At 37.8% G+C, this 24,243-nt stretch overlaps 1 protein-coding gene across 8 annotated transcripts in view; it reads left to right on the top strand.

Annotated features, from left to right (window-relative positions):
* PTPRK (protein tyrosine phosphatase receptor type K) overlaps window positions 1–24,243 on the top strand; it is a 380,562-nt gene that overhangs the window by 57,690 nt on the left and 298,629 nt on the right. The window lies entirely within an intron of this gene.

Raw genomic sequence — 24,243 nt, 5'->3', positions numbered from 1 at the left:
AGGAACTGGAACCAAGAATATGGAATTTCATTGAAGAAACTGAAATTCATTAAGAGGATTAGTACTGTGGCTTGTAAACAAGAATAACAACAACAAAAAAAAGCATGCTACTTAAGCAACCTGTGCCATTTGACTCTGTGAACCAAAGCTGTTTTCTTTTTCCAGGTGCATGCTAAGGTATGGGCAGTGGGAGGTGGCTGCTTGCACTCTGCCTGCTGTGAGCCTATTTGGCTCATTTATCTTCTAGGTCAGGTGTCTGCCTGGAAGACCCCAGAGTACTGAGCTGGATCAAAGAAAAAAAATAAAATCTGTTTTAAGTTGAAACCATTTGGTGATTGAAGACTGTGAATATAATAAACTTGCCCTTGAAAATACAGGGAGCTGGTAAAGCCTGGTTTTTACCTGGATCCTAACTGCTGAGCCAGTGGCCACATGGGCATCTGAAGAGGTTTTGTGTAGAGGGTTGCACATTAGGTTGCTGAGCACTTTCTTTCTTTCTTTTTTTTTTTTTTTTTTTTTTTTTTAGTCATTGCTAAGAATGTTATGAATTGTTGCTAAGAGTTACCAAAAAAATCTTCAACAATTCCAGGTCAAATAGACTTGAAAGAAGATCACTGGCTATCATACAAGGCTCGAGTGACAATAGTGCAGTAAGGCAGTATAATCCTAGCTTTCAAAAGACATCCATTTTCTTCCCCTCTCATGTGGATTGTTCTGGAAGTGCTGAATAGCTTCTTAATGAGTCATAGGTTGTAACCCAGTCTGTGCTGTGTGTGTAACCCTCTTTCCCCCTTTGGTCAGTTATCACAGAGCTGACACAACACGACTCTTTCAACATAGCTTCCAGTCAATTATTTTGAGGCCTTGGAGTCAGCCTGTATCAAGAGCTGCTGATAAGAGTGCAGGTTTTGCAAAAATGTTAATGGAAGATAGGGAATGCATTTTTATCCCTCCAGGCAACCTGTCTCCTTGAACCATTGCTATCCCCTGCTAAGAAGAGAAACTGACCTTCATAGTATAGCAGCTTTTTGTTACTAAAGTTGTATTTCTATATTTCACTTTTCAGATGAGCCTTTGAATTCAGAAGTAAGCATTCTGATGTTTCACAAGCAGGCTTCATGGAAATGAGGTTTTTCCAATGTTTGCATCTTCTGAATGAATCATTGAGTTTATTCTCTAAAATGAGAATAAATGTTTTACTGTGGCCCAGCCATAGATAGACTAGATGCATCTATCAGCAACTCATGAATTCTTTTTTTTTTTTTTTTTTTTTAACAACCCCTTAATTTTTTTTTTTTTTTTTTTTTTTTTTTTTTTTTTCTGAAGACATTAAGGTAGATATGTCACTGTTTTTTGGGTTTTTTTTTGTGTGTTCTTAGGTTTTATTTTTAGAATGGCAATAGCTACCAATAGCACTGGAGACTGTACTTGCTATCTCTTAATATTACTGAGAAATTACATCTCTGTATCCCTAAATAAATGTGATAACCACTTTCAGTGACTTAGGCTAGTTAAAAAAAGCATGTTATGTTACAGACTAAGGAGATGATGCATACAGCTACACACCCCAAATAAGTGTGAAAGGAACATGTCAGTGTTGTAGCAAGCAATCAGTTATTGGTTCCCTGGCTTCTTGTAGTTTCAAAATCCAGAGTTTGTGTATATGAACCTAGCAGATCAGCACTGAGAAGTTGAAATTGTTGTACAATCCAACTTTGTATTTTGAAAAATCTGTAGGAGAAAATACCTAGTAGGGCAAATTTTTTGAACTTTATGTGAATGTTCTTTTTCATTTAAATGATATGAAACATGGATATAGGTTTGAAAAGCATTTCTTTGAAAGCAGGTTTATTCAGGCTGGATTTTGTGTGAGGAGATAAACTTTTGATGTGAATACAGAGAATGATGTCTGGATGAAGCAGAGTTTGATAAAGCTGTCGCATAAACCTGTTGTGATTCCATGCTGGAGTTTTTTGTTGGTTTTTTTTTTTTTTTTTTTTTTTTTTTTTTTTTTTTTTTTTTTTTGTGAACATCTTTGCATGGTTGGTGTGATTGTGCTTTAATTTTGCTTCTGCTCAAATGTTGTTTGTGATACTGGCAATGCTGTTTTATGATCATTTAACTTTGAACTCCTCCAGCTGCTTTTAGAAGTAGTTTCATATACCACCATATAGTAGATGTTAATAATGCAAACAGTGCACAGCGCTAAAATGTAGAGACTTGCCATGCTAAAGTGATTATTGTTTCAGAAATCACTTGATTATTGTTTATTTAACCTCTGAGGTTTGCCTTTCACAACAATTTTCATGGCTTAATCTGAATCTTTCTCATCTGATTCCTTCACTTATATGAAATAGGTCTGGTTTATGCAGAAATGGAAGTGGTAAGGAAGGGTTTCAACCTAGTGGAATGCAATGAATTTTATTTAGAAAGTTTTAGTCACATAAGTATGAAGACAAAGATGTAGTGGACCTTGATTATGGCCTAATTCACTAATTAAATATTTGAAGTGTGCTTTGATTTTCTGCATTTTTTTCTCTGTATCCTTCAAGTGATGTCATGGCCATAAAAATACTCTAGCTTTCTGAAATCTGATTAGCTGTTGTAAAAGTATTATTTGCTTTGAAACAATCTCCTGTGAGATGTGTAGCGACAGTAAGTTGAACAACAGACTGTGAACTGTGCAGACTCCACTCTAATATCTGTTTCTTAGGTACTGCAGTTCTAGACATGTCATTTAAGTAACATCAGAAAAAGTATGGAAAGGCAGGTTTTTTTCAACCATGGAGAAGTCCAAAAATTGGATGCTTCCGAATTTTCTGTTGTCAGCAGGGCATTATTAATCTGTTAATTGAATATTTCAGAGTAAAGAGCTGTCAATCATATCCTGCCTTATTTCTCCCCTGTCCCACATCCCCACAGATAAACACTTATTTTCACACATAGAAGTAACATTTACTTTTAAAAAATGAAATGTATTTTTCAGGCGTTCAGGACTGTTTTATTTCTCTATGCTTAATCTGCTTTATGGTAACTTTTCCACTAAAGTTTTACAGATTCATTAATTTTGTCATTGTTGGTCCTTAGAATCTTTTGTGTCTTTATATTCATGACATGAATCCAGCAGGGCTGGATTTGGGAATGTCTGTCTGGTGACAACAGAAGCAGCAGTTTGAATATCACTGTTTAATTTCCTCTGAAAATGGATCATGTTGCCTTTGGGGCTCTATGCACTGGAAATATTCTAACCAGTTATAAAACCGGTTGGAACACTTGTGTAGATCATGGTCTCTTCTTCAAGCAGTGCTGATTTGCCTGACCTGTTTTCTCTTGAAATAGCTCAATAAAATGACCCCAGACTGCAGTGTTAATATGCTGCTTATTGCTTTTCAAACACATTGGGAATCTCTTGTTCTATCTAGAACTGTTCCCATACAGTTCTAGATTTGAAACCTCTTTGCCGTTATTTCTTGTTTCAGTACAATATGTTGTCAAGCTTGCCTTCTAAAAGGTCAAGAAGATTTGTAGGTGTGAGCAAAAATGTGAGCCTGCTAATTAGGGAAACCAATGTAGAATGTACCTATTTGAGGCTTTTATCTACTACTAAATTGAGTTTGAGTTGTCTTGATTTGCATATAAATTTAGGTCAGACCTGCAAAAATGTTCTGACTAAAGATTGGTTCATAAATCTGGTATTTATCTGACCACACAGTACTCTATATTAGGAGGTCAGGGTTCACTTCACTTTTGTTATTGCTAACGTAAATCTGGCCATTTCTCTGTGTTATGTTGGCTTTTTGAGGCTCATTTTTTTTCTGAAGTGACAAACCACATTGGAATGCTTTATGACTTTGAGCAAAATGTTTTAAGGTTTTCTCCCCTGCTAGTATGGGGGAAAACTTACCATTAAGTCCTCATGGCAAGGAAGCATCACAACTTTTTTGTTTGACGTTTCTTCACATCTCTATGGAAAACAAATCCCAAAAAGTCACCACAGATGGAAGGAAACATTTTTGGCTGGGCTGTGGTATAAAAGTATTATTGTTTACTGGCTTTACAATTATACCTTATGCACTGAAAGTTGTCTTGTTTTGATAGGAGTGTTTAACACATTGAATCCCAACCAAACTTTTTTACCTGCTTTAATTCCTAGTATAAGCTGTTATGGCCATTTTCCAGAAGTGATAACAGCTCTCTGCTGCATTTTCTTCCACACAGATGACTAATCCTGGGTATGCCCAAGAGTGTTTTGCATCAGATATGGCTGAGCATGCTCCAAGCCTGAGGAACATCATGTCAGCTCCTATCCAGGGTCTGTGCTGACCCAATGCAGAGCTCAGTCCAGGCTAATACGATTTTTTTCCAGTTTGGGCTTTTTAGCTCAGGTTGGCCACTATGTTAACACAGTGGCTCAGACTGCTGGCAGGGCAAACTTGCTTCTGCTGTAGAACCAGGGCAGAGCAACTGCCTGTCTGCCCAGCGTGGATGTGCTGACCATATTTAGTGAGCCTGAAAATCACTGCTTTCCATAACCTGACGTTCTGTGGTTGCACCAGATGGCAGACCTTGGAGGAGGACATGCAGGGACGCCTTAGGGCTGTGGGCACATGGCTGAAGTGGCAGTGATGCTTTCATCCCTTTACTAGGTGGTTAGTGAGGAGCTCACCTACTTTTGGAGAAGCGTGGATTAATTTTGTGTGTGTTACTTAGGAAGCTGTTACTGCAACACTTACTTGATAATGGGAACACAGTTTTTCTTATTAGAAAAGGGAATCTTTTATGTTTGTGCTCATTAAGAGAGATTTCACTATTCTTCATGGACTTGGCTTTGTCTCTTCAATAAAAAAGACTCTGGATTTCAGTAATTAGTGGGATTTGCACATGAGAGTAGATGGTATTCAGGTGGTGGTGACAAATCTTTAGTTGCATATGCATTTTCATTAATAAAGGACATAATTAGGCTTGATGTTCTTTACTCCATTAGCCAAGTTCCTAGCCTTAGAAATCAAAATGGCTAAGCTTTTCAGACTGTCTCATTCTCTAATCATTGACTGTCAGACACAAAATGTTTTGAGCCATAGTTACAGTTCTTGTACTGGACGGTTTTATTCTTGTTGCCTTTACATTTAGAATGTTAATTTTTTTTGTCAGTTTTTTAGAGCACCCCTTCCTTTCCTGCAAGCAACGGCAAAAAATCCCCACTCTACTAAGACTCTAAAGGTGTTATACTTTACTTTTCCAGTGGTAAAGTACTAGCACCATGTTGCTGAAAGACAGAACTTGGTTTTTATCACAGGAGAAAGCACAGAAATATCTTCTCTTTTAGAGGAGGGATAAACATGGGCAAACACTTTCATAGTTCACAAGAAAGCTTATCTATATCTTGTAGATAAGATCTCATTTTTTGTCATACACGAGAACACTTTCTTGAACATTGCTATGCTTCAGCACTAAGTGTATCTTCACTTCTAGGCTGAATCTATACTGACCTTTTAATCAAAAGCTAACACTGTCCTCTAGGATGAAAAACTGCTGTTCTGTTTGCCCACATTTTGCTTGTAGGACAGAACACATCACTGGCATTCTCTATTAATTAAAGTTGCTGCTATTTAAAATGAATTCTAGAAATAAAATTACAATTCTTGGTATCCAGACAGGTAATATGGAAGACAATCACAAGTGCTACATTTGAAAGAAAAGTCAGACTGAAGAGAAATCTGTGAGAGGGTTTTTTATGCTATCAAAGCAATTTGGTCCCCTGTCAGCTCATGCATTATGGAGGAAAAATTGTGGAACCCTGATAGAATGTAATTCTTACTCTGTAGCATAGTACCCTTCCCTTCCAAAGTTTTGCTTTCCTCTCTCTGCTTAGTAAGCAAGAAGGAAGTGCTAAATGTAGAGTGAGTTGAGCTGGAGTCATTTAATGACCATTCAGTTGCTTTCACTTACTAACCAGGAGAGTGGGTGGTCAAGTAGGTGGTTCTATCAAAGCTCCTGTATGTAGTGGAAGCTTCATGTTCTCTCTCACTTTTTTCCAGGAAGATTTTGTACTTGTGACACAATAATGAAGCATTTACAACATATAAATAAATTTTGTATAGTTTGATGAAAATTTCTACAACAATAAAAAAATGCTCCTGTTTTATTGTCTATCAATTTAGAGCTCTCTGCTGCTCTTTTCTCAGCAAGTTGTGAAGCTAAAATGAGTGACTGATACATAGCCAAAAGCATGGTAGGGACCATAATCTCTGGAAGTTTCATGTTCTGACACTCCAGAAAAGCTAATTACGAACAGCAGTGGCCCAGCAAGGAGCTGTTGCAGTAGTTTGTCATCAAACCTCAGAATGTATCATAGACTTTGAGATGAACTGAAACAAAACTGATTGTTTAGGAATTGTTAATCCACCCTGTCTTTAGAGATTCCTCTAAAGCATATACTACCTACTACACTCACAAGAGATAATTTGAAAACAAATGAATATATAAGAATAACTTCGGATTTTTAAAACATTATATTATATTGTTGAAGAAATACAAGTGTAGTGCAGGTAGTTTTTAATAAAAACTGCGACTTTTCTAGTTTTTGCAGGACTTGGTTCTCACAAAAATAAAATGGAATAGAAATAACAAGAACAGAGTATTTCAAATAGGGTAGGTGAAAATCTCCAAGCCTTTTACAATGAAGCTATATTGAGTAATGGTCTGTTGAACCAAAGCAGTAACTGCCTCTGATCATCAGCCCTCTGTGAGTGCAAGGGGAGTGAAACACCAAGAAAAAGTGTCTTATTGACAGTGCCCCTGGGTAAATTCCATTTTATTAAGAATATCAGTTGTAAGTATATTTTTTTGTTTGTTCTAATATTAAGTATTTGATTAAAAATAGAAATGCAGAAATTTTACCACTATTTGATCCTTGCTTATATTAGGAGGATAGGAGGATATATAAAGCATTTTTTTTTTTTCTGCAGAACCGTATCTGAAGTCTTCCTTTTATAAATGAGTAGGCCTAAAGTTGACTAAAGCTACTTGTTACTTTTGTAATTGTTGTCTTTAGGCACTGACTGACTTAAGACTTGCTCATTTAATTGGGAGTTTGACATTTATTGTGATAATTCGTCATGAAGTAATTAACAACAGTGATTCTAACTATAAATATTTTATTGATTTTTTTCCAATTATTCATTCTGTTTGATTTGTATTGATGACTTATATAAAAAGTATTTGATGTCAACTCTTTTTTACTTGGAAAAAATCAAGTATAGCATCTAATGCTTATTCACTTCATTATCATTCTCTTGCACATTTTAATACTTTTTTATCCATTTAAATTAAGATGCTGCTTTTAAAGAGGAGCACCTCTCCTCCTACCCATTCCCTTCTATTTTTGACAGCTTGAGTTGAAGAAGGCTGCTGCATTTGAAGCATTGCCATGTGTGTAAATAGCCCCTGTATGCATAACATCTCAACTCAAATATCTGTGTTAAAAAAGTTCTTGCAATTTTAGCATCAATCTGCACTTACGTATTCCTACTATATTTAATACTGAGTAACAACTAAGGCTTACTTCACATTGATTATACATATTTCAGGCAGAGCTGAGGAGAGGACTCTTCGCCAGGGTTATGTCCTAGGGCAGAACTGTGTCACTCCAGTGCTGCTCCTCATCTTCTTTCTCTTCTTGAACTGACACTTTCTCTTTCTTGAATTCTTTACATCAGCAGCAATGTTCACTGCCCCCACCCATGGGCCAACAAGTATATTTGTACATCCAGTACATTCAAAACTCTGACTACTCTCTGTCAGCTGGTTGCTTGCAGATTAAAGCACCAGTGTTTGCATCTTGTAGAAATGTAAGAGCATTTAATTTTCATTATTTTCCTCTTCAGAGGAAAGAAAGATGAATATGAAGCAATTAGTCTAGCATATGAATTGGTAGCAGGAGGTTTAAAGGTGACCTGAAAATGTTGATTGAATAAACTTAATTCATTTATGGCTGTATAATTTAAAACTAATTGAAATTAGATCCTCCTCTGCTGACTTTCTGAAATTAGAGTTGTGAATTTCTGGTTTGCAAGACCTAAAAGCAACAAAGAATTAAATTACTGTATCAAAGAATGAAGATGTCCACTTGTTCCTGATAGCAAAATAGACAACCCTCTTCAGAGTAGCATTCATATAAAAACTTTCTGGCCTAAGAAAAAAGGTCTTTAGTTTTTTTGTCTTCTGCCATCTGAACTGCTTCTAATAGTCTTTCACTATATCTAAACAAGTATGATTGGATTTGGTGGTATAAAGTTCATACATTCTTCTATATTTCCTCTCTATAATGTACAGATTTAAAGATGATGGGATGAGCTGAGGAAATGGCCTCACTTCATCAGTGTGGTGAAAATTTCTTTTCTTAAACCCCACTGTATCCTGACAGTGCTATTCCTGCTTTGGCAAACGAGATTTGAGGATTAGGTGGGATCCTGTCTTTTTGTGGTTTTTATTTGCTAATTGATTCAGAGTTAGTGAAGATTCTCTCTTCTGTTGTTTTTAGAAGTATTAATTGCAAAACTGTCATGTGGTGGGTAGTCATAGTCTTGAATAATATCTGAGAACACTTATCTTGCCTAACAATTTCTGCACAAAATATGAGAATGGATTTGGACCTGCATGCCTTTTTGTAACTGAATGCTGAAGCAATAAAAATCTTTTCTGACAGTCAGTCTCCTTCATGTTGGATTGCTTGTTATCTAACAAATTAATTTATTTCTAGCACTTTATCTCTTTAATATTTTCTAATGCTCTAATTTATGGATTGAGTGTAGTAGTATTGAGTGGGTTGAAGTAGATGGATTAGAAGGTTGGTAGCAAAATATTTCTGGCAATCAGCTTTCAAATTTCATTACTGCTGCTGTTGATGTGTGTGTAAAAACCAAACCACAGCAGTTTTTGGAAATGAAATTTCTTGCATTAGCCTGTGACTGCTCTGGGTTGAAGCCTGTGCTCTGTGAGTTTGTTGCTGGCCATATCTGCGTGCAGCTGTGCTCCACTCAGCTGCAATGCAGCTGGGTCCCAGGCTGCCTGTGTGCACTGAGGGCCTCTCTGGCCAGCATGCAGGTGCTTTGGAAGCATCCTGAAGTAGTGAGGCTGAGTAAAACCTCATTTCTATGTTGTTTCTTATCCTTTTCTAGTGAATTGCCACTGACCGACTGTGACGTGACAAAGCTGGCAGTAAGTAAGAAAAAAACCGTGATGTTTGATACCAAAACAGATCTAGGTACAATAAGTCAGATGAGTGACTGTTTTAGCAAATGTGTATTCAAAGTGAGCAAATGGCAGAGCAGTGTGACTCAGCAGTGGCAGCTGGGGTAGGGATGCCATCTGTAGTCTGAAATGACACTCAGAGTAGTGTGGAGTTGCACGACAGCTACATGTAAGGTAGGTGGGCCCAGACTGATGCAGGATATTCAGTCTGTGGAGTAGCAGCACTGAGGAGCAGATGTCCAGAGAGTATGAGGGATCCCTGGGTAGATCCAATATTGCTGCTGTGTAGGCTATTATTGTGATTTTTGGGCTTAGAGGGAGGGTGCCGCATCCAATTTTATCAGGTGGCCATAGTAAGTCAGAGACCTACTGAGAGCGTTGCTGAAAGAGAACAGATGTGGATTGTTTTGTTAGAGCTCTTTTTTGGAAATGCTCTGCTACTGACTTGCAAAAGCATTACTAGAGATGGAAAATATGCCAATTGCAGTAAGAGCACGCTGTAACTGCCAATTTGCAATTCCTGCTTCCCTCAGGATTTAAAACATATTAACAATAGTTATCCAGACAGAAGACACCAGCATAGATAACTACTGTGTGGATTGAAGGGTAACACCAATTAGAGCATTGAAAATGTGGAGCATGAGTCCTCATACCCACTCTTATGGGGTTCTGTTGATTCTTGCAGAGACTGAAAACAGTTGCTGGTATTGTAGAGTAGGAATTTAGGGATTATTCTGGATAGATTTGTTAGTGGACTGTCTCAGTGTACCTTCTAAATGGCATCAGTCATCAGCATTTTCTGATATGTCTGCAAAATGGTGTGTCAAATTTAGGACCTCAGAACACAGCCAGTGCTAAAAATTAGTTATGCCATGTTGACTAGTCTATGAGATGGATTATTAGAGAATCTTGCAGCAGATTCTGAGGGGTGATTTTGTTCTACAAAATGTAACTCGCCTTCATGTAACTGATCCGGGTGTCCCTGAAAATGAATTTTTACATTCTTTTTCGTTTTGTTTCTTATTTCAAAGGGAAATGTTTAGAGAATGGAGCTAGACTTCTCAATAGTATTTCTCTCAGCTGAGCAATACAACTGATATCAGAAACTGATTAACAGGAAGTTCCACCCGAAAATGAGGATGAAGTTCTTTACTGTGTCACCATGCACTGGAACAGGTTGTCCAGAAAGGCTGTGGATTCTCCTTCACTGGAGATATGCAGGAACTATCTGGACAGCATTCTGAGTAACGTGCTCTATGCTGGCCCTGCTTGAGCAGGGGGATGGCCAGATGATCCACTGTGGTCCCTTCCACTCTGACCCATTTTGTGATTTATCCTGATTTGAAGGTGATTGTTTCTTTCACCAGAAGGTGATTGTTTGCTTTAGTGTGAGAGCACTGTGGACAAGAAAGATGTTGAGCTGATAGGATCAAAACGGTGTTGATATGCCTCAATTTTCCCCTAACCCCTGCAGCATATCTCCGTTCCTGGATCACAAAAATGAAGGCTGTCTCTAAGAGCTTGCAGCTGTAATGACGTGTTGGTGCCTACCAAGTTAACTCCAGCTGGTACTAATTTGGGCTGGAAGATGAGGACTGTTTTCCATATAACTGGTCTGTATAAAGATCAAGGTAAAAGCCTAATAGTCTGTTGGTCACTAGTCACTACAAAGAAGGTCCCTCTTTTCTTTGGATAGTAAAGAATGTGCTGGCAAAGTCAGTCATTTTCAATTCTCCTTGCTCTGTAGGTGGTATGAGATGCAAGCAGAGTAAGACTGCAGAATAATGCTGTTGGCCTCTCAGTCTGGCTCTCAGCTTGGAGCTGTACTTGCACTTCTTTCTCAACTTCAGAGATGGTATCAGGGCAGCTAATGACTAAAATATCTTTTAAAAAGTCTGAAACATTGCATTTTGTTAGCTACCCACAACATTTGTGCCTTTGCCAGGTTGACCATTCTGACTCTTAAACAGATGTTGTTGGGAACTTAGATTAGTAGTATGGTAAGATTTCCCCTTCTCCACATTGGGTAGCTGTGGGCCATTAAAAGGAAGAAGCATGTACAACCAAAAGGTTTACTTTCCCTATTCTCTGTGCTTTCTCATCTCCCTCTACACACATCTGCCTTATTTCTTATTCTAGCAATGAGTCTTGTAAACTCCCTTTTTTTTTATTTTGTGCTTTATTTAACCCCTCATTCCCTCTTCCCCTCAGTTTTGTTTTAACTGTGTAAACCATAGGAAAGCAAATCCAACGACAGCAACATAGGAATAGGTTTCTGCCAGTTGCTGCTGTGAGTTTTGTTGAGTTGAATTGGCTGGCTTTCTGTAAGTGGGCATAAACAGTGAAAGGTAACAAAAATAAAGTTTGTTCTTTGAAAATGGAGAGAGAGGAAGTGAAAGTGGAATGCAGCCAAAGTGATGGGCTTTAAAAAGAGTCTTTTCAGCAATGCTGTGAATAGATAAATGTGGGAGAAGACTCACTTGTCAAGGGCAGAGAAGGGATGCCAAAGTGGTCGGGTTAAGGGGAGATGAAAGCTGGAAGGGAGTGTGTCTCAGAGAAGCTTTTTAGTTCTCCTTCAAAAACTGGGTATGGCAGGAGTGAAGGACACATGAAGAGGCTTGAAGGAACATGTCAATATTGAATGACGGTGCCTGTGATACTTGAGAAAAGAAGTGCTGACCTGAGATCAAGTGTGGAGTGAAAGAGTAAAAGGGTGGTTGTAACTTGTGCTGCTCTTCTCTAAGATTGTCAGAAAGGCAGGCTGAGGTTCAGTTTAGACAGAAGGAGACCACTTTAGATGAGGGGTTTGAAACTAAAAAAGGGTTTGCAAATGTATTTGTACATGAGCACACCCAAAGATGAGATGCAAACAAAAAGACCTGGAGTATGTCTTTGTTCCTTCGAAGTGTATGCAAGGAGGGGACAGAACCTCAATTTTCAGTACCTGTCACTACTTTTTTCTCAACAAATTTTGGTATGAACAAAACATAGCTGTTTTTCCATTGTCTGATACTGTTTTGGGGTGGATTGTGATATGGTGAAAAATGAGGGAGGAAACTTTTTGTCACACTTTGCTTATATCCCTCTGGTACTGAAGTGTTTAATTTCAAAATCAGCAAAATTTTTATTATGCTTGTTGTTTCATTCATTGCATCCAGATTATGTGTTGACTATTAAGTATTAATTTTTATATTGTATTAAAAATTTTTATGCTTTTCTTGGGTTTTGGTCTCTGTGAAGTGTTTTCTTCTGAATGTATAGCTCTGCATTATGTTCTGTATTTTAACCTTTAAATGATAACTTGGTACTGCTGAGCCAATTTTGAGCTTTAAGTTATAATAGAGAAAAATTAAGAAACAGAGAGGAATACAGCTTTTGTGGAGAGGCTAGCGTTTTTATTTTAATTTTTAGTTTCTGAAAAATTTACTTATCGTGACAAGTGATCCAAGTGTGAGGATGCACATTGTCCACTGAAACAGTTCACAATTTTTCTTCTGGCTCTAAAAAAACAAAATTAGCCCCAGATGTCAAGCTCTTCAAATGTTTTCTCCTTCTATGAGGTTTTCATTCTCAGATGAGATATATTAGGAATTTAAAAAATGATACTTTTTAGCAGCTTATCCGGCGGCAGCCTTTCTTTCCTTTCCACAGAAAACTGCATGCTGTTTTAGGTAACAGCACACCAAAAAGTGCTTTGTCATATACACCTTTGTGAATATACTATCAAAGGATAACTGAAAAGATATTGTGAAAACTTGGGCATGTAGTACTTGTACAAGTTCTAGTTGAATATGTAAATGCCTTGTCTAATTTGAAAAAAGAAAAGTTAGTCTGAGGAGAAGTGTGACATTTCTTTTCCTTTTTTTCTTTTCAAATGTTCTCTAAGCCTTTATTATTTCTATTATAACCCTTAGGAGATGGAAAACTAGAACCACACAAGAATTCTGGATGTGGCTTATAATTTTGTGAAGAAATGTTCAGTATTCTTTTCTAAATTTTCTATTTTAACTCTTGAATTATCTTAGCTTAGCTATTATTCAACATCAAGCTCATGTTTTCCTGAAAATATTTAATTCAGCCTTAAAATCTAAAGACTGAGTGGCAAATTTGTGCTCTGACTAGTACTGGCAGTATCTATCAGTGTCTACCAGGCCAGTTTTCAGCCATAGTTTTTCTTGCACTTAGTTTCTGTGCAATGTGTAACGTGAAGGGATATGGTTTCACTTGTGTGCTGAAGTGGTAAGATTGTCAGAATAGTGTTTCTCTGTTCTCCTTGCTGTGCTTTGGGCACTGTGCCTTCAGGACACGCACAGATGATTGACTTCAAAAGCTACCACTTCATTGCACAGTCTAAAGTAGATCTAACCTTCAGGCTGACACTGTTTTAAGAAGCCAACCCAGGGAGAATGCTTCTCCCTTTAAGAAGTGGAGAGATTAAATACAACTTGTATCTGCTTCAAAAATACTATAATACAGTTAAGTATTCTTGTAATAGTTTTATTGAAACTCAAGTGGAGATTTGCAGATAAAACCACAAGTTTAAAGTATTTGAGCTCAATTCCCTGGGAAGCCATAAAATAACATTACATCTGTTTGTTAAATTGTAGTATTTCTACTATTCTGATTGCAAATATTTCTACACTAAAATAGTGATTTCTTGCTAGAAGTTTGCGTCTATTGCAATTTCTCTGTTGAGAGGGTTTTTTTCTTAATTGCACAAGTAAAGCTGAGTTTGATGGCAGATCAGTAAGTTTTGTCCAAAATGGTGTGATGGTTTGTGCTGTCTGTTCATCAGAGGACTTGCTGAGGACCAAATCTGGTGAGAGAAGTGACACATTATTTGCTTACATGCAAAATTTATATTCTGCATGTAAGCAGATAATCAGTAAGTTATAATCAGTTCAACAGCAAGTAGTGATTTGGCTACAAGGTATAAAGGAAGAAAGTGAGTTGTTAGCACCATGGATGTTTCTCTGAGTGTGTTAAAGAGTTTAGCTGTCAGATTACTCTCTCCCAGTGTAATCTACCTAAAATATTTTCCTCACAGTTAGGAAGTATTTTGATAAATCTTACTTTGCTGAAGAATGAAGTAACAACCAATAGAAAGAGTAATGTGTGAAGTGAACCATCCATTTGATTCCGTAGGACACCTGTAAAGGAAGACTCAGATTTTTAAGTCTAAAGAGGAAAAGTAGAAGACAGAAGATAAAAGACAAATCTATGTTTCTTTGTGTTGGCTGTTCTCAGCTTGTTTATTATGAAAAATTTACATATAATTCTGGTTTTTATCTTAGATTTTCTGTGATACTTTAGTCCATCTTTTAGCATAACATTGCAGAAGGCAAAGTTATAGTTGTGTTTGTGATTGAATAAAAGGTGTTAAAGCCAGTAAGGAAATGCAGAGCTTCAATTGGACACCAGGGAAGCTATGAAGCATTGCTGAGTGTCTTAGGTTACAATTTCAAACCAAGACACTGAGAAAAGTTTAAGATGAGACATAATTTTAATGGGAGAATATGCAAGGAGGGCACAGGAAAGAATAGGCTGCTCCATTTAACCTTGATTCTGGGAAGGTGATGGAACAGCTCATACTTGAAGCCATTTTCAGATCTCTGAGGGACATCAGTAAATACTGTCTGCTTAGACATCAGTGAGGTTGTCAAAGCTGTCTTACAAACAGGGAGAGTGCCACTGAGCACCAGAAAACACTTACAAGCACTTAAAAAAATGGTTGTTGTTTTTGTTGTTTTGTTTTGTTTGGGGTTTGTTTGGATTGTTTTTTCTTTCAACTGTGTGTGTTACTGCACAGTGGCACAGGTTGCTCAGGGAAATTGAGGAATCTCCATCCTTGGGGGTATTGTCTGGATATGGTCTTAGGCAGCTGTCACTATCTAGATGGCTCTGCTTGAGCAGAGGGGTTGGACCAGGTGGTCTGCAGTAGTCCCTTCCACACTCAACTGTTGTCTGATTTTGTAGACTGAGGCCTGTTATATCTTTAATTTGTTATTTGTTGGTCTGTATCTCATTGGATCTTTCACCAAATTTGGAAGCTTGGCTGTTTCCTGTGGGTATAGAAAACTTCACTGCTTTCAAAATATACTTACACTGTTGTTCTTTCTAACCTTCCTTTCGTCTTGCTGGATTCCATGAAAAGATATACCTCATATTAAAATACCTACTGCTTTTCTTACTACAAAATAAGAAACTAGAGCAGTTTCTTCACTTCTGATACACAAGGATTTGTCTTTTAGTTTGACAGTGCCTGTGTGTGTGAAGGTATATTTTTAAACCCAGTATTACTTATTGCCCCTTCTATTCACGTGCCCAAGTTTTGTGATTGATTCACTGCTAGCTTAATTGTTTATGTACCTTGATGTTGTTTCTCAAAAGATCTCTTCTGAGAGAGTCTTGTCATCCTTTTGAGACTCTGGATTTATACGATGACTGAACTCTTCCATCATCTCTCTACCTTCTTGGACTTTCCTCCTTCTGAGACTTCAGAAATGACCTTTTGTAAAGCTTCTGTCATTTTCAATGTCAGAGTTCTTCCGTTTCCTTGCATTTAATTTGATCTTCCTTTTTGCATGACAATTTAATATTTTATACACAGTCTTATGCTCACCTCCCCTTAGGAAGTCCTCAGCTTTCATGTTGTCCACATTCATTTTGAGCTCTGTCCCCTATCTGTTCCTTGATCTCCTTTTAAACTTCAGTCTGGATAACTTATGTACTCTTCTCTCATTTACTCATTTGTAGGGTTTCTGCACTGATGCTGTGGTAACTAGTTTTAGTTGTGCTCAAAGAGGAGACTTTTTTTGTTGAATACTTGCTCCTATTTTCTAGTTGGAAGCTTTTGCTTTTGTCTGTTGAAGAACTTTTAATAACTAATAGTAAAAGAGATGGGTAATAGAACAAACTTTAAGTAACTTGTCCCCTCTCACACTATTTTATGGCTAAACTGTCAGAGTTTTAATAGGATGGGATGAAACGTTAAAAACCAGTGCCATGGAAAGGGATCTGAGAGTCCTAGTTGGCAGAAGGTTGAACATGAGTCAGCAGAGCCCTGGCAGCCAGGAGGGCCGAGTGTGTCCTGGGGAGCATCAGGCACAGATTGCAGCCGGGCAAGAGAGGGGATTGTCCCACTCTGCTCTGCACTGGGGCGGCCTCACTCAAGTGCTGGGGGCAGTTTCGGGTGCCACAATATAAAAAAGAGACAAAATATTAGAGAGTGTCCACAGGACAGCAACAAAAATGGTGAATGGCCTTGAGGGGAAGTGGTATGGGGAGTGGCTGAGGTCACTTGGTCTGTTCAGCCTGGAGAAGGAGAGACTGAGGGAAGACTTCATTGTGGTTTTCAGTATCTTTGTAAGGGGAAGAGGAGGGACAGGCACTGATCTCTTCTCTGTGGTGACCAGTGACAAGACCCAAGGGAATGGCCTGGGGTTGTGTCAGGGGAGGTTTATGTTGGATCACCAGGGTCTTCACCCAGAGGGTGTTTGGGCACTGGAACACGCTCCCCAGGGAAGTGGTCACAGCACCAAACCTGACAGAGTTCAGGAAGTGTTTGGACAATGCTCTCAGGCACAGGGTGTGACCCTTGGGGATGGTGCTGTGCAGGGCCAGGCATTGATCTCAATGACCCTGATGGGTCTCTTCCAACTCAACTTATTCACTGATGTGTAGCTGTTAGGCCTGTTTTTGTGGTTGAGTTGGTGGCATGATTAGTAGAGATAGAGATAGAAGTTGAACTGTGAACTTATTTCTTCCTTGTTTCAGTTTTTTTTTTTCTTTTTTTTTCTTTTTTTTTTTTCTTTATTTCCCTTGGACTGTAAGTTACAAAATAACCTAACACTCAATGTAGAAAATTTTGTGATTTAATGTACTGTTTGTAGGGCTGTCTTCATTTAGCACTCCTCCTGAGTTTAATCTTGTTGTTATCCATTGCCTTTTAACAGTGTACTGTGAAAATGTTTAGAAGAAATGCCAGAGACTGTGATATCTACATTAGATTTTCTATAGATAAGAACTAGCAGTGTCTTGGTAAAGGTGTTTTCAGAAGCAGCATGCAAGATCATATATCCAATGAAGATTGGAGTGAATAATTTATTTTTGGAACTCACAGTTGTGTTCTTGAAGACACAGAACTTGTTTGCTGGCTTTTTACTATTGGTAATGTTATGAAAATATTTATTAATTTCAAGAGCATGATTCCCCCCTCAAAACCCCTTTTTTTACATTATAATGATATAATGTCTTGTCACCACTGTAATTGATCAGAGTTTTGCTCAGCGTACCGCCGGAATACTGAAGCTTGCAGTCTATAAGCTGAAATGTGAAATAGCTTTGTCGTTCTGTGGATGTTTTAACTTGTATATTGATGAAAATCTATACATCATTTCATGAAACTGCAAATTCTTTTCATGGTTTCAGAAATATCTTGTGAACTGAAATGGAAATTGTCATGATAAGTTCAGTTATATAAAAGTGATCTGCATATGGTTGTTTGCTCTCTGCTGCTTTGCCCATGTCAAGGAAGGATGAAGAAGACATTAAGCAATTGTGACTTCTCACAGCTACCTGTTGTCACCTCTCCAGTAAAGAACAGAAGAATTCCTTTTTCCTGGAGAACAAGAGGAAATTTAAAGACACTTTTGTTTAGATTATGTTTTGCTTAGTTTGGAAACTGAAAGACAGTGTAATAGAGACTGTTCTTTTCTCCCCTTCATCTCTGTCATTTTTCCATTCTGTTCACTGCTGGTAAACTATGGAAAAGATTCCTCTTGGCAGTGAATATGAAGCTTTTTGAAATCAGAGATGTACGAGCCTTTTCCAGCCTGGGTATAAAGAGTGACAGAGGCTAATTTAATAGAAGAAGTTGAATAAATGGCATGGTCAGGTAGACCACATCTAATTATGAATCTTCATACTTATCCCGTATTTGAGTTCCATGTTGAAGTTCCTTAGTTAAGAGGGTGATTAAAACTTCCTGATATTAGGAATAAGTAGAAAAATCTAAAAAAATCATTTGCAGGTAGTTGAGTTTCGTTGATTTTTATTGCTATTACCTGAAATCAGTTGTTTTATGTAATGAATTTTAGTACTATAAAACAAGATACCGCTATAAGAAGGATAAATATTCTTAGTATTTAGTATGACTTCTTCCTGTAGTGGAGAATTTGTAATTCTCCTTAAGTGCAGCTCTTTTCATGGTTATTTTTTTAACACTAAATAGTGCTGCTGATCTTCTGCCTTTTTAGATGCCATAGGTTAATTAAGGTTGTTTCAGTGTAACATTTCAGTGGGTAATACTTAACATAAGCATTTTAACATAAATCATTAAGATTTATTCTCAAACTGCATTAGCATCAATTCTTAGTATAGTCTTAACAGGTGTCTGAATGCTCTACAGTCAAGGTGTTTTAAAATGCTCATAACAGAAATTATGTAGTGCCTTAAGAAGATGAAAACATCCTGTGCTTCAAGGTGTACTGTAATATAAACAGGTAAATTATAGTGGTAAGTGTGTGATTTTTAAAAGCAGAAGTTCTACCTGGATGTATATGACAGAAAAGACACCTGCTACAGTACCTATATCTTCACTCTTCAAATTCACCATTCAGTATGAGAAGGAAAAAAAAAAAATTTGCAGGACTTTTACCTGACATCACAGACCAGCATAATTTTCTACTGGGCTCTTGCCATGGAGCTATCTGCTTTGATAGATTTAGAGCTATTCATTATACTTTTACAGCAGGTGGTGGAGAAAAATAAAAGCATGCTTTTGAATAAAACGAGCAGATTGTTGCAACTACTGTGACACCTTCATACATGGAAGTTCCAAAAGAAACCATTGGTAACTGAGCCCTGTGCACAGGAGAAGTTGTGCTGGCAGAACGTTCTTGTGTGTCTCTAGTACAACTCTTTTCTCATGCTCTTGTTTGTTTTTGTTTTTTTTACTCCTGTATTGGTGATCTGCCTTGTCCTAGTGGATGAGTTTCCAGGCTTACAACCAGCTCCTTAAAATGGAGGAGCAGGAACTTTAAGATATTACTAGTGTGTTTTGCATTTTGCATAACACCAGAAGTGGTCAGATGCAAAAACAGATCTCAGAACTAAGCAGTAAAGCTGGATGCTTTCAACTGTCTTTCTACACATGCCATTCTGAGGCTGAAAAAAATCCTTTGCCGTGTTGATAGGCTAGAGAACGAAGCAATGATGGATACTTCTAAAATCTAAATATTTAAATGGGCATACAGAATTTTTGCATACTATTAGGGAATAGTATCTTTTACCTAGAAGTCAGTAATCTCCAGTGCACCATCCCTATAATGCTATTCATAATGCATGTTATGAGTATCTTTAATTTAATGTTGTTGTGCAAATGAATGTTTCCATTCTAAATAGTAGAAGTGACATAATGTTTAGGGAGTGCAGTGAGAACTTAGGAATTGTTAGATAAAGATAAGTTATTCAAATTCTGAATCGGTTTTTCTTTTTAGCCCGAGCTGATGAGCTGGGAGTCCACAGTAAAGTTGTAATGGACATCAGTTTATCAGTGGCAGTTATTGACACATGCTTCTTCTAGTCTTAAGCTTAGTTATATTTTAACCAGGTGGAGAAAGGATCTGTTTAGCTCTTTTCCCTAGGTTGTTATAAAAGGAGGTAGGATAAATCAAAATCATAGGGCAATGTCAGTACCAAGTGTTGCTGCTAAAGAATTATTATTAAAATTAAAAAAAATATGTAATTTCTCTTTAAATGTAAATAAATAAATAAATTGAAATAGCTTTCTATGGCTATTTTGGGTTTGTGTGGCAAAGTTTTGGTGGCTGAGGGGTTCTGTGAAGACAGGGGGGGCTTCTGCAAAGAACTGCCAGAAACTTCTGTGTTTGATAGAGCCAGTGCCAGGCTCCAAGAAAGACCCTGGCTGAGCCTGTCAGAGATGGTGGTAGTGCCTCTGGGATAACAGATTTAAGGAGAAAAAGTTTCTGTGACAACAGGTTTCTTTAGATTTAATGTTATTTTTCATTACACTGCTCGAATTTGATTGGTGATAAATTAAGTTAGATGTGGTTTGCCCACAATGGTAATTGGTAAGTGACCCAAAGGTCCTTCAAAATATTTTTCTCTCCCCTGAGGAAAGGACTGATAGAGCAGCTTTGGTGGGCACACGGTGTTGAGCCAGGGTCAAGCCCCCACAATAGATGATGTGTAAATTCTTGACTAAATGATCTTTATTAAATCTTCATTAAATTTTCGTTAATTTGGGGGATTTTATGATTAATTTTGAGATTAAATTTAGGTTAATCTTGATGACCTTGTTATTAAGCAGAGCTTTAATTTATTTTCTGAGAGTTCAATGTGGGATATTAATCTTTCTTTTTATAATGAATATTTAAGATTCTTTATCTTTCATGAATGAAAATGGACATGTAGGCAGGAAATTTTTTTGAGGCTAGTATGATTTATCATTTATCTTTTAGAAGGACGTTGAAGGGGAGTGTGTGAGTTCTCGGTCTGTTTAAGCTGAAGTTGATAACCTAGTGCAGCTTATGAGAAAAGATAATGGATACAGTGAATCGTTGTTTTGCTTGATTTCCGTCAAATGTAAATGTTTCCCAAGTACTTCACAAGCAACTGAACAAATTTGATTGATCCAAAATACAATTAGTAGTTTGACAAAATAATCACAGACACTTAAAATTCTGTCTTCTTAGTTTTTTACTCCAGCTGTTGGTGGGGTGTTTGTTTCTGATGGACAGCCGGCTTTTTTCTTTTGATTTGTCTTTGATTGTTGAGGCTGCTGCCACCACTGCGGGTGTGGCAGTCCTTGGCTCTGGTTGATGCTGTCCCATCCAGCTCTTCTGGGCCATGTCCTGATGGCAGTGTTGTTGGAAAGGAGGAGATAGTACTGACTGCCTTGCATCCCAGTCCTTTGGCCCTCACCAGGTCGCTGAGGTCAGACTCTTGATCACTGCTGCTGCTGCCATTTTTTTCAAAAGCATAATAGAAATCTAAGGTAAATGTGGATTTAGGTAGTGCAAGATCCAAAAGCATTTGAATGTCAGCCCTGTGCTTCCAGCCCAGAGATTGAGCAGAGGTGTACAAATCACTATGGCAGGATATGTGTATCAGTAGGTGTGGGCAAATTCCAGTAGTGGGTTAGTATTGAAGAAAAAATTTAAGTTATACATCAGTGGTAGCTAAAGGAATGTGGTGGCCATAGGTAATTGGGCAGTGGTTGATAGTTTTATTGAGTTTTGGGGGAGATTACAAATGGCTTAGTAGGAGATTTATGACTTGTAATTTGTAGGATATTAGCAGATTGTTGTCAAAATATTAGGCGACAAATATGAATGGGTGCTTGAGTTCAGCTGCTGAACTTCATTGGAAGGTAGTACATGTTCATCAAGCTGATCCACTATCTTCCCTGAGTGGTGCTTTACATTATTGTGGACAGTGACCCAGCAGCTGAATTAGGGTACTAATAAGTCCTGACCTATTGTGTACTTTTGTCAGATGTTTGTTGTTATGTTTGAGTGGTTTAAGATTTGATTTAAAATGTAGACAGTTTTGAACAAATGGCTAGCAAAAAATGCATCACTGCAGGTTTCACCTACCCACCTTGTGTTTTCCACACAGCATGTTCCACTAGGTTTGTCTCTTACTGCCTGGAGTTATCGAAATAGCATGCAGGCAATTGACTGTTGAAACAGAGAAGGTGAGGTCTGAATTTGCTCATGTTTTAAGTCTTAAGGAGTAGTCTGCAGGGGGTTTGAAATGCTTGGCCTGTCTTGTGTTGTGCTAGATGCATCATTACAGCATTTGTTGTTTAGTTGCCTTGAAATGTCTCGGTATGTTGGTAAGAGGTAAGGTGGCAGTGTGCTCCATGAGAGGAAGCCATTGGTTCAAGCAATTGTTACAGGGCTGATTTTGTAGTGGGTTGTTAATCTGTCCTGATAAATTTTGCTCATGTGCATATGATAAATGCACATTTGCTTGTCTGTGGGTGCAGCCATGATGTGCGCACAAGGAGGTTGGGATTGCTTGCTGTGTATTAACAGGTGCGTTGTTATTGCAAATCAGAACTCTGATAACTAAAATTAATAGTGGGTACAAAGACAAGCAATTAAGGACATTCATCTTCCAAATGAGTCTAAAAGATTCATTGGTAGTTTAAATTTATATACTGAGGGCACTCAAACCATTAAAAAGGGTAATGGGTGCCCTGCAGGCATGTGCTTCAAAGCCATATGTCATTTCCATGCTGGGACAGCAGACTGATAACTTCCCTTTAAGGGAAACTGCTATTCATTTATCAATAAAATGTTGAAGGAAATGTACATTTTTTTGCTGTAGAGTGATCATAGAAGTGTAAGTTAAATCAAAGTGCAAGATTTATGTTGTAAGTCTTTTTGGCTTTATCATAATAGATGTTAATTAGAAAAGTCTCTCACTGGTAACAGAGGGCACTGGAGTTGGAACATTGAAAAGTATAAATATTTCTCTGACAGAAATATTTCTCTCGTGCCTTGCAGTCTTTGACAGTGACAATGATGTAGTAACCAGCTTAGTACCGGGAATAAAATGTTGTGGTGCTTTTGTTGCTGCTGTTGGTGCTCTGCGTATGTTGTCAGAGGGTGATGTTTGAGCAAGTGTTAATACAGAGTTGCATATGAAGTTTTAAGGGTTTACAGTACAAGGATTTAGCACAAATTTTACTTCAGTGTAGAATTTTCTTTCTTTCCTGGTGTTGTTCTTTCCAGCTGAAACATTGGTTAAAAGGTAATTCTGGGAGTACCAGGTACCCATCTGGCAATGGGTTTTGGTGATGTAGGATTATCTAAAACTTGGTTTTGTCAGTCATTCAAAATGACAAATACTTTTACAGATTTGTGGGAGCTATTTGAGTTATCCCTAAGTGAAGATGCAACACGATCTCTTGGTGTGGGACAGCATCAGATTTGCTTATGGAATTTAGCAAAAGGAACTTTCTCTTCCCTAGATATGAACTCTGTTCATGCAAACTTTGTCTGTTATGGCGATACTTGAATATGCTGTTTTGGGCATTTTCATTCTCAGTTTGGTGACATACATGCACATTTTTCCTTTCCTTTTTCTCTGGCCTGAGTTCCACACCATGCATGTCTTGTACAGAGGGCAGGAATGAGCACAGGCTGTAGCTCTTGATGGTCCTCCATCTCTCCTTTTCCACCTCCAGCCCATTCACCTCCTGAGTGCAGTGTGAGCTGGTGAGACCCAGGCAGGCCTGGAAGGGTGTTGGCTCTTGTGCTGTGGTGGTGACTCATCACAGGCAGCACTGGAATCTATTGTAATAAGGGGTTTTTGTTTGTTCTCAAAGTACTTGTCCCATATTTTGTATTTAAAAAGACAGACAACAAAGTCAATACAAATACCCCTGTTTTTCTAGAAGCATCTTAGTAAAAGGAACTTTTGTTGTGATGAGTGTTGTTATTTGGATTGATGTGCCCAGGTTCCAGGGGACAGGGGGAAGAGTATGCAAGAAATGTCTCCCCTGACTTTCAAAAATTGTCTGTAAGTCAAGTCTTATATAACTTATCTGGATTAAAAAATACCACTTATGTAGTGATGAATGCACTGTTTTCTCTTTCACTCTCTCCTGCTATTGCCTTTTGTTTTTGAGTGGGAGGAGCAAACTCTAGGGCTGTGTGCCATGCATAGAGATAACAGCTGCTGCAGAATTGTATGCATGACATCTGCATTTTCTTGCCTTTATGCTCTGCTTTTTCTTTGACCAGGCTCTTTTGGTTCCTTTGTTTCTTCATTCTCAAACCTTGATCTTTTTCTGGGATTGTTATGCTTTCTCTCTCTTTTCCCAGCATACTTAATGGCCTTGAGTTAAGAATGGAATAAAAAACTTACTGAATGAGACAGGGCAGACATTACTGTGCTACATGGGAATTCTGTCTTTTTTTTCCTCCAGTCATTTGCATTCCTTCCATTCTTCTT

This window comes from Onychostruthus taczanowskii, unplaced genomic scaffold (assembly GCF_017590055.1).
Source record: "Onychostruthus taczanowskii isolate IOZ18803 unplaced genomic scaffold, ASM1759005v1 scaffold8, whole genome shotgun sequence".
NCBI lineage: Eukaryota > Metazoa > Chordata > Aves > Passeriformes > Passeridae > Onychostruthus > Onychostruthus taczanowskii.
This window is presented reverse-complemented; position numbering and strand designations above follow the sequence as displayed.